Source organism: Panicum virgatum, chromosome 7K, assembly GCF_016808335.1.
Source record: "Panicum virgatum strain AP13 chromosome 7K, P.virgatum_v5, whole genome shotgun sequence".
In the NCBI taxonomy this organism is placed as follows: Eukaryota; Viridiplantae; Streptophyta; class Magnoliopsida; order Poales; family Poaceae; genus Panicum; species Panicum virgatum.
In genome coordinates, this window is record NC_053142.1 from 44,628,116 (window position 1) to 44,639,739 (window position 11,624).

At 44.4% G+C, this 11,624-nt stretch overlaps 1 pseudogene; it reads right to left on the reverse strand.

Moving 5' to 3' along the window:
• Nucleotides 1–8,017: 8,017 nt before the first annotated feature.
• On the reverse strand, nucleotides 8,018–11,624 carry LOC120640293 (annotated as a pseudogene).

The following is an 11,624-nucleotide window of genomic DNA, read 5'->3' on the forward strand; positions in this document are numbered from 1 at the left end:
ACCAGGGCCAGACGGCCACGCTCTACACCGAGACCGGCTGCGCCGGCACGCCGTACCTGGTGTTCGAAGACACCCAAGCCTGCGGCGACTTTGGGTGGCGCAGCATCAACATCGACTGCTGATTCCCGATACTATATATATGGTTTATGATCTACTTCTACATGCACAATTTTTAATTCGTCAAGCAATTGTTCGCCTCATAGTCCGAATGTAGCAGTCAGTTTTGTCACGCGCCAGCTAGTACTGTAGCTGTGTCATGGTCTCTTTGTATCGGTGTAAGGGGAAAACGTGCCCAGGCACGTTCTCTGTTTTGCTTTTCGGTCAAATCTCTTTTTTTCTTGCAAAAGCTAAGAAATTTATAGGTTGAAACAGCGTCTTATTGTTGGTATCATCGTTGATTGTTAACGTCACCGTCTGGGGAAGTCCAGAGTCCGTCCAGACGAACGAAATTGTCGGTAAACAGTATGATCCCATCACAGTACAACCCTCAACAAAGAGCCACGAAATTTTCAGAAAAGAAGGGGGTATTGGTCTTAAATCGCTAACAGCGATAGCGGGTGTTGGAAATCGGACGAGCCGAAACCAAACAAAAATGGTAAAGATAGGGTCAAAGCTCAATAGTATAACTTTAGAGAGGCAAAGTGAGGAGAACAAGTTAAACAAGCAAGAGAGCAAATGGTCAAAAGTCCACACCTCCACTCCATAGGATGCTATTTCTAGGAAGGAGGAGGAGGTTGTTTCTATTTATTCAATTGGTGGAGTCGAAAGTTATAAGAAGATCCCTGAAATTTACAAACAGATCCCTCGATGCTGCAACTAAGTTCCTAAACCTCATAAATAGGCGCTTAGATTCTCTAACTTAGACTCTTTTACACAAAGGGGTCCTAGGCAGCCTAAGGCGCAACCGCAAAAGTCGGCGTTTAATTTAAAGCAAAACGCAACAGCTTATCATTCAGGGCATTAGTTCGATCCAAAACTACGCCTGTTATTAAATATTTTCATAATATATAATTTGCATGTCGTTAAACTATTCCAATTGTTATTAGAGCACCTCTAGTAGACCCTCTCTAAATACGGTCCTATCTCAAATTTAGGGGATTATAAAGATGTACTCCAGCAGGCCCCTACTAGGTCCTCTATTTCAGGGGAGGCCTGCAAATCCTCTCCTTCACCCTCCATTTTTAGGGGGGGCTTTAGGGCTATTATAAATAAGATTTTGAGAGTTATTGCTGGAGTTGAAGCAAATTTGTAAGTTCCTAAAAAATAATAAAAAAGTAACTCCATTCAACATTTTGAAGGTCTGATTTAGGGGCTATATATGGAGTTGCTCTTACGGGTTCATAGTCAAAAACAAAAGTCTAATTTAGGACAAAACTAAAACAACAACTACCATGGAACGGAGTGTTACAGAAGCACGTATGTGAGCAGGGGCGTAGACAGGGGGGCGGGCAGGGGCCTGCCCCCCTATGGCTCCCAAATTTACATTGAAAATATGAATTTTGATTAAATTTTTATATAAATTAGCATGATTGGCCTCCCTAATAATGAAAAAAATAAATTCCTGGCTCCGCCTCTGTATGTGAGTGCTGACCTCAACAGGGTCAGCTCGATACCCACAATGGAAAATCCCCTAGACATCCGTTAAGTACGACGTCGGAATCGACCACCTTCCTTGGCCTATAAATCCCCGCGCCGTAGCATTCCATGCCGAGGGAGCACACAACCCCCCACTCGACTGAAATGGCTTCGAGGCACGGCGCCGGAGCGATACTCGCCGCGACCGCGGTGGCCACCGCCGTAGCACTAGCCATCCTCGCCGTGCCAGCGACGGGCGTGGCGACCTCGGACGGGTCGGGGCCGAGGAGCTACCTGACGTCGTGGGGCGGGTCGGGGTGCACGTCGTCGGGGTCGCATGGGCGCATGGCGAGCGTGGGCTCGTGCGGGTGCAACCGCGTCCGGTTCCACGGCGGGCACGAGTTCAACTTCCGGGGCGAGACGGCCACGCTCTACTCCAAGCCCGGCTGCGCCGGCACGCCGTACCAGGTGTTCGAGGACACCAGGGCGTGCGGCGACTTCGGCTGGCACAGCATCCACATCGACTGCTGAGAGTGAGAACACGGGCGCGCCCGCCGGACCGTACCTGTTGATGACGTGGTACATGCATGTGTGTAATGAATAACGGTTTTGTTCACTGGGAAAAAAAGAGAAAAAAATAACGGCATTGTTGTATCCAAAAATTTCGTAACATAAATGAGCCGCATGGAAACAGGGTTGTCCCGCAAGCTTCATTGGGCAATGCCGGTAAATGTTTGATGATGCTGATGGAAGTGCTCATTGCAGTCATCTGGTTCTGAATCTGACACTAGTGCTACTGAGTGGTAAAGGAGAGCTGTGACAGTGCTTGATGAACTGCCTTTCTTTGTTGCAAGACCAACATCAAGTGTGATGGAGAATTTTGGTGGGAGATCCCTGTTATGCCCTTTTGCCGCCGGCGATCGCCGACAATGTGGGTAAGTACAACAAGAAACTAATCAAATTAGGGTAACTTGGGGAGGACGATGAACTCCGCCGTTTTCTCGGAATGTATTTCATTCAGACAAAATTTGTTCACTTAATGAACTCTACTGTCCCCTGGCCTGATGCTGACCCGCACTCCCGCAGGGCCCACCCAGCACACGCTTAACTCACGTGCTCTCAACACGACCCTTCATTCTCTGTCAGTGATGTCTTTCACCGTTTCCGTCTTCTTCACTGTCTTCCCCTTCAGCTCTTCTGGTAACTTGGGTATATTCTGTCTTTGTAGTTCAACCTTAGCTGGACCATACCATCATCAAACTCAATGGGCTGAAAAATTGCATTTGGCAAATCTCTGTCATCGTTGACACAGAAAAAACAACCTCGATCCCACGTGTCCATGATAATCTTCTGCCAAACAGAATTGCTGTTGGACAAAGTGGCTCCATTCCCCACTATCCATAAGCAATGCCTGCAAGAAAATAAAAGAATAAATTACATATTTGTTCATCGTGAATGCACGCAATAGTAGAAAGGCGGACCATACAGAAGATTGGGAAGTACTTGAAATGTAAATGCTAGGAGTGGAACTTACTTGGCCCTCGTCAGAGCCTTGTCCTCTGTAAATTTGAGAGGAACCCAACTGAACCATCTTGCTCCTGACTGTTGATATGATAATGATATCTTCCTCCACGCCTTGGAAACCATCCACAGATTTTACTTTCAGTGAGAAACCATCACACCTACTATAAGCTTTCCCAAACTTTTCCTGGATAGCTCTAACTTGAGCATTGTATGGGGACACAACACCAACAGAGGGCTTGCTTCCTATAGAAACTCTCTGCAATAGATAAAAAGGAAAAAGGAAAACATTGTAACCCGGCTAAACAGAGAGCGTGGGGGTACACATTGGCTATGATTAATTGCCATAGCAGAACAAAGCAATTATAGACCAAGGGAATAATTACACATTGGCTATGAATGCACCTTTGTATGGCAATTGGATCCTTGCAAACAGCAAGATTACTAGTTTTCATGCAGTTTGTGTGGGGAAAAAGAGAGAATTTATGAGATAACTTATGTTTGGTACTTCTGTGAAATGGAATCAAGGGATCCCTAGAATCAATAAGTTTTTCTGACACCAACATACCATCTGACTGAACTTCAAACAAAAAAGTTTGTGGTCAATCCTACTAATGAGCCATCGTAACAGGAGTACTGCTACGATGGAGGGCAGTAGAAGCAGTCACTGGCTTGTAGCTCGCCCCCCGAACAAGAACGGGAAACCGCGGCGCCGCTGCCTCCGTACTCCATCGGGGTTGCATAAACGCACACCATCTCGTGGTCTCGTGGACCGATCGAACGCGAAGGGTGAGGACATTGGACAACGGATGCCACGAGATGGGATGGACCTGGCTCTTCTAGGTTAGCTGGGCCACAAATCATAAACAGAGTTTGCCATGGTTCATTATTTACTAACTTCTGTATTGCCAGTTTCTCTAATCCCCCTCCTCTGTTTATTACAGGGAGGGGTTCTTGGACTTTGATCCTAGAGAAGTCAATGTTCCTCTCTCCGGGGCCATGCTGGAGTTACAGTACGATATTACCACTCCTTTCACAGTTTTGGAGTAATTTGAAGTCGTACTAAATTATTGACTTTAAATCAGTCTGGAAATAGTAGGGGATCAATTTCAATTTTCACTATAACTTTATAATCACAGTAGAAATAAGATTGCACCACCCAGGATGGTACTCCACTACAGAATATGTATTTACATAAAGAAGTGCAAGTATTGGTCGCTATCAGCCTATCACCATCACATCACACAGCATACACGTCGACCTACGAACAGGGGTGGATGCAGAAATTGGAGGTAGCGAGCCTCATCTCCCTTCTTCTTCCTCCAGCCCCTCCACATTTCCCTTTTCATCTTTCTTTTTTCTGTTCCTCTCCCTCCTTCCTCCCTCTAATTTCCATGGAGTTATTGGGGTAGGGGGGCTTGAGCCCCCCAACCCCGGATGTGCTGTGCACCTCATGTGCAGGCTTCGACATACAATGCTCCAGCTGCTTTGGTTACATTTCGATCATCCATGTGGTTGGTCACGGAAACTCTAATCATTGAATCAAATTAATCTTAATGAATAACTAATTATTTCTCTTCTTTTAACCCTCTTTTCTGCCATTAATAACAAAATGGATTATTCCAATATATAAAATATTAATTTCAATAGCTTTTGCTACTATAACCTTCCCAACCACAATTTTTATTTTATTATCTTCACTTATTGAGTATAGATATAACAAAATATTAAAAAAACAGCGGGTTATGTTGACCAGAACTCTGACGTAGGACACCTTGGCCACAGTCTTGATGCTTTGCACTTGATCTCCAAGAAGGTAAGGGCTTAAAACTTGCATGAGAATAGACAAGTATATCGTAATATCGATCACCTGAAGGGATATCTAGGAAGAATCAAGTGCATACCTCGTCGGCGTAATAAATGGCAACAAGCACAGAGAAGGCGAACAACACAGTTTTACTGAAATCCACCGGCAGTTTGCGCATGGAGCCCTTCAAGCTGTATGGCACTAGCACCGTGATCACGGAAATCGGAGGGCCACGTGATCTAATATGCACATGCGAAGGGTAATTATTTTATACTGTACACGCATGCATGCATCATAGAAAGGGCAGGTACTAGGACTCACCGAGCAATGCGGTAGAGAATACAAATGATGATATGTTGTTAGCCACGAAGCAAACAAAAGGAAGTGTGGTTTTCACCCAAGGTTTCGAAGACTGGACGCATCTGGTACCCATGCTTATTGATACCGTAACGATTAACATGGAAATTTTCCAGTTACAATCTATATATCTATCTATTATATTATTAAGGGAGTGTTAAAAGAAATAACCATGTTCGCTGAGAGGGTCTAAAAATTTCCACTTAATCTAAAAAAATAAAAATTTAAACCGTTGGATTTTATGAAGATCTAACAGTCTAAACTAAGTCAAGAGTCCATATCAAATATTATTACTAAATAGCTAATTTCGAAGTTAAAAAATAAAGAAAATTAGGACTAAACTCTTACTAAAGAGCTAATTTAGGAATTTCAAAATAGCAAAACTTGGATATTACTAAAGAGTCCATACCAAATATGATTAGTATGATTAAACCTAAGAACAGAGGTAGATGCAGGAATTTGAGCTAGGGGGGGCTCATCTCCCTTCTTCTTCCTCTAACCCCCCTCCCTCCCTTTTCATCTCTCTTTTTTCTCTTCCTCTCCCTCCTTCCTCCCTCTAATTTTCATGGAATTCTTGGGGGTAGGGGGGCTTGAGCCCCCCAACCTGTCGGTGTTTTACTGTCACGTCTATCTAGGGATACTCTTAGGTAGATAGATGATCGTGGGAAGACGCCGAGATCAAGAACACGATGGTGCAAGCAATAGAAGGGTTTAGATTGGTTCGGGCCACACGGATGCGTAATACCTACGTCCTATTGGGTGGTTTGTATTGCCTTGAATGTAGATGGGTGTGTATGCGCTAGGTTATGACGTATGCGTTAGGTTCTACCCCTGAAGGGGTCCTTGCCCGCCCTTATATAGGCTGGGGGAGCTGGGTTACAAAGAAATCATAGATCAGTATGAGCCTAAGAGTCTGCACCGAGTACTACTCAAGTAGTTTTTTTTCTATACCTACTAGTTCTAAGTCTATCCAACTAGTTACATGCTGAATGGGTATGAGACATGCTTCATCCCATATCTGGTACTGAACTGTAGGTATCTCGTGGCCCCGGATCTGAGAAACCCCCCCACTGGCTCCGCTGCTGCCTACGAAGAATACTCTAATCCAACTTCAACAGGCGGTCAAGCACGTCGCAGATGGCCGCCATCTCCACTTCAGCCTCAACCCGCTCTGGCAGAAGGGAGATGTACCAGGGGAGGCGCCCAGATGCGCCGCACTGCACTTGCAGAGAGGGAACTGCCATGGCGAGTTAGAATGGGTAGCCCTTGATGTGCGGGGAGCAAAGGGACATGCGGCATTGCGACGGCCTGAGCCTCGACGGCGGCGGCGAGGAAGATGAAGCGGAGGGAGCCGGGGACATGGCCAAAATAAAAAATCAAACCACCAAGAATACCTTTAGCAGTATTTTTCGAAGTGGTTCCTAGCCTACATCTTAAGTTCTTCATAATAGATTCTTCTCATTTTTAAAATTCCCAATCACTATAAAATTTCTGATAAAGAAAGGTTAGGAAATATTCCATCCGTTCCAAAATATAGGTCGTTTTGACTTTTCTGCATTCATATATTTTATTATGTATCTGGACATATGTTATATCTAGGTGCATAGTAAATATTATAAATCTAAAAAAGCCAAAACAACTTACATTTTGAAACGAAGGGAGTACCGCCGAATGATCAAATATGGTGCGAGCAAGGAACTTACTTGGTCCTTGTCAAAGCCACATCTGTTCCCTGTAAGTTTGTTCTATGTAAGGAGCACACAACACTGTCTCCCACTCGGCGGCCTCAGACGGGTCGGGGCCGAGGAGCTACCTGACGTCGTGGGGCGGGCCGGGGTGCACGTCGTCGGGGTCGCAGGGGCGCATGGCTAGCGTGGGCTCGTGCGGGTGCAACCGCGTCCGGTTCCACGGCGGGCACGAGTTCAACTTCAGGGGCGAGACGGCCACGTTCTACTCCAAGCCCGGCTGCGCCGGCACGCCGTACCAGCGGCGGCGGATCTAGGAGGGGGGCTGGGGGGCTCCAGCCCCCTCTAAGAGCCCCCTAATTACACGTAAAACACTATAGCAAAAACATCAAATCACTATTAAATTTTCACATAAATCAACATCTTCATTGTTTCAGCCCCCCTTGTCTCTCATCCTGCATCCGCCACTGCGTACCAGGTGTTCGAGGACACCCGGGCGTGCGGCAACTTCGGCTGGCACAGCATCCACATCGACTGCTGAGAGTGAGAACACGGGTGCGCCCGCCGGACCATACCTGCTGATGACGTGGTACATGCATGTGTGTAATGAATAACGGTTTTGTTCATTGGAAAAAAAAGAGAAAAAAAATAACGGCATTGTTGTATCCAGAAATTTCGTAACATAAATGAGCCGCATGGAAACAGGGTTATACCGCAAGCTTCATTGGGCAATGGTGGTAAATGTTTAACGATGCTGATGGAAGTGCTCATTGCAGTCATCTGGTTCAGAATCTGACACTAGTGCTACTGAGTGGTAAATGAGAGCTGTCACGGTGCTTGATGAACTGCCTTTCTTTGTTGCAAGACCAACATCAAGTGTGCTGGAAAATTTTGGTGGGAGATCCCTGTTATGCCCTTTTGCCACTGGCGATCGCCGACAATGTGGGTACAACAAGAAACTAATCAAATTTGGGTAACTTGGGGAGGATGATGAACTCTATCGTTTTCTCTGAATGTATTTCCTTCAGACAAAATCTGTTCGCTTCTAATGATTATACAAGGCTAAGTTTATACTTATTCCCCTGGCCTGACGCTGACCCGCAGGGTCCACACAGCACACGCTTAACTCACATGCTCTCAACACAACCCTTCATTCGCTGTCAATGATGTCTTTCGCCGTTTCCGCCTTCTTCATTGTCTTCCCCTCCAGTTCTTCTGGTAACTTTGGTATATACTGTCCTTGTGGTTCAACCTTAGCTGGACCATACCATCATCAAACTCAATGGGCTGAAAAATTGCATTTGACAAATCTCTGTCATTGTTGACACTGAAAAAACAACCTCGATACCACGTGTCCATAATAATTTTCTGCCAAACAGAATTGCTGTTGGACAAAGTGGCTCCATTCCCCACTATCCATAAGCAATGCCTGCAAGAAATAAAAGAATAAATTACATATTTGTTCATCGTGAATGCACGCAAGAGTAGAAAGGCGGACTATACAGAAGATTGGAAGTACTTGAAATGTATGCTTGGATTGGGACTTACTTGGCCCTCGTCAGAGCCACATTTGTCCTCTGTAAATTTGAGAGGAACCCAACCGAACCATCTTCATTGCTCCTGACTGTTGATATGATCATGATATCTTCCTCCGCGCCTTGGAAACCATCCACAGATTTTACTTTCAGTGAGAAACCATCATACCTACTATAAGCTTTCCCAAACTTTTCCTGGATAGCTCTAACTTGAGCATTGTACGGGGACACAAAAAAAAAACGCAGCCAGGGGGGGGGGTGAACGGACCCCACCGTTTTTCATTAAGAGGAAGCGACTACGGCTTCTCCCGGCCGCGGAAAAACCCCCCGAACCCTGGCCCATGCCCGAGAGGGCTAAGCCTTGCGGCGAGCACAGCGAGGGGATTTTTTTACCCCACGGACTGGAAATTCACTCCACATGGGAATCGAACCCCGGCCGCGGGGGTGCCACCGGACGCCCTCGACCAACCGAGCTAGCGACCTTAGGCTTGTATGGGGACACAACACCAACAGAGAGCTTGCTTCCTGTAGAAATTGTCTCTGCAAGATGAAAAGTAAAATGAAAACATTGTAACCCTGGTAAGCTAGTAAGCTCAAACTGATTTGAGCTTGAATATATATCAAATGATATCATACTTAATTACTTATTAGAGAAAGAAATACAGCACACAACCACAGTAGCGTGCATTATGGCTGGCATTTACCTTTGAACAATCTCTGCACTATCAGCACAATAGCAGCAACTTCTATTGAGTTTTTCAGGCTCTGGCCATGCTTTTCAGTTGTTTCATGGCCATCAATACTTATAAATGAATATGGCCTTAACAATTTTCCGGCTAAAAACATCTTATTGTAGTCCTGATGACTGACATTGGGGCCATCAGATATATTGCCACCATAAAATGTACCAACTGGAAACTTGCTTATTTCTGGATGCATCCTTTACTGGATATTGAGAAGGTGTTTACTATAGCCTAGGGAACTTAACCTCTCAAAAACACTTCGTCCAAAATTAGCACTATCAGATTTCTGCATAACCATATTAAATGTCAATCCAAAGAACGAAATGGAAAAAAAGAATTCTGCATCCAAGGAGCTTACTCTGCTTTTCACAAGTGCAGGTAACTGATACTCATCGCCGATGAAAACAACATGCTTTATGCCAGGCAGCTGCAAAGGAATTAAAGTTTCACATTCTTTCAGCTGTGCAGCCTCGTCAATGATCAGAAGCTCCAGAGGAATTATAGGAATTATATCGTACAACCTTAATGAGCTACAAACTGTACATATAATGCATCTAGTTCTTGACAGCAGGTACAGTTGAACATCTTGTGTATTGTAACAATAAGGGAGCTCCAAATTCTTACAAAGATATCTTAATTCTTGCACACACAAAATCTTGCTGCCACAAACTTGGATTTATTGCATGAGTTAATCCGTATGCACGCTAGCTGTGAAGGCCAGAGCACAGGGTCAACATTCTCTTCTATAGTGCTTTCAAGCAGTTCATTTGACCATATATCATCACCATTACCAGAACATATCAAAGCCTGAAGAATTTTGATCAATTCAAGCACCTCCAGCATACATTGAAAGCTTCTTCCTGTTTCCAGGTTTCTTGGATGATCATTGTATAGTACAGCAATGCAACTTCGTAACTTCCCAGAATGTATAATAAAATCATATTTCAGATAATGCTTGAAAGTTTTACCCTTATTGTTCAACTGGTACTCAGTCACAGAATTCACAAGGAGATCAACAAGTGTGCATAAACAGTACCTCCAGCCTGTGTTTGGCCTAAAGCATGGGAACAACCGCTCAGCACGAGAGTTAAGATACACCTTTGAAAGATAATACTCATGATCTATCTTCATCTTCGTTTTGTTTCCAAACAGAACAATGTCATTCAGGAAGACACCACCATCTGAAGATTCCGCAACTAGTTTGGCCGTTCGAGCCGCAATCTCCAACACAGCAGTATTGGTAGATGCACACACAAGTGTCCTTCGGCCTTTGATGAGCATGGCCCACAAGATAGAGCTGATGGTTTTCGTTTTACCTGTCCCAGGGGGTCCCCATAATAGCTTTATGGATGAAGAGGTGTTATCCATTAACGAGACACAATCTACTACTGCATTCAGCTGTGAACCATTTAGATTGAATTTCTCAAGGCCGAGACCATCAACCAATCTACGGTCAAAAAATTGAGATAACTGGGAGCATGACAAGCTATCCGCTTCCACTGCCTTCATGGGAAAACGATCAAGTCATCCTCATAAGTAATGCGATACATAAAGTGAAGAGTAACAGAATACAAGGGAGGGTTATCTAACTTCACATGCATAGAAACACAATCATCATTATCACAGAATTAGATATGCAAGAAATATTAGCAAAAAAGTGGTGTACTCTGGAGAAAAATTCTTCATGGAAAACCAGCAGGTGGTTAAAGCTTGATGAGACAGCATTTAGACACAAATTGTGAAGTTAAAATTCTAGGCCTAATATAAATGCTGATATCAGGAAAACGGATGTGTCAAAAAGACAGGGTATGTTGCTTACTTGGCGTGCATATGACCAACAAACCCTTGGATTGAATTGCCACACCTTATTTACAGGGGCACTACTCCTTTTGTTCTGAAGCTCGTCAAGATTAGCATGACTTTTTTCCCAAAAGAAGACATCTCCATATGCGATTGTATGTCTTCATATTTATAAGAAACACCAAAAACAACGGTCCTTCAGGAATGGCAGATGACAATTGAACAATACACCACCCAGGAGAGAGTCCATATTCTTTTTCACTTCTGAGAACTGAGCCTAACACAAATGATGCCTCGTTTCGTGTCAAATCAGATATGTGCCTTGGTTTTTGTGAGGACGCGACTATCGTATCGCACTCTGCGGGTACATATGTCTCCCTTGACTTCTCATCATTGACTGGTTTTGCAAATTTTAAAACCAAGATTGACTTCGTAGAATAAATATTGTGCACCTGGGTTGCTTCTACAAAGTTTGCCTGAGCATGAGCATCTAATGATGAGAATAAATCAGCGTGTACTTCTTCAATCAGCGGCCAAGTAAAGGAATCCAAGTAACTCTCAAATGACATGAAAGTATCCGGTATCCTCTTGACCTGCAGTA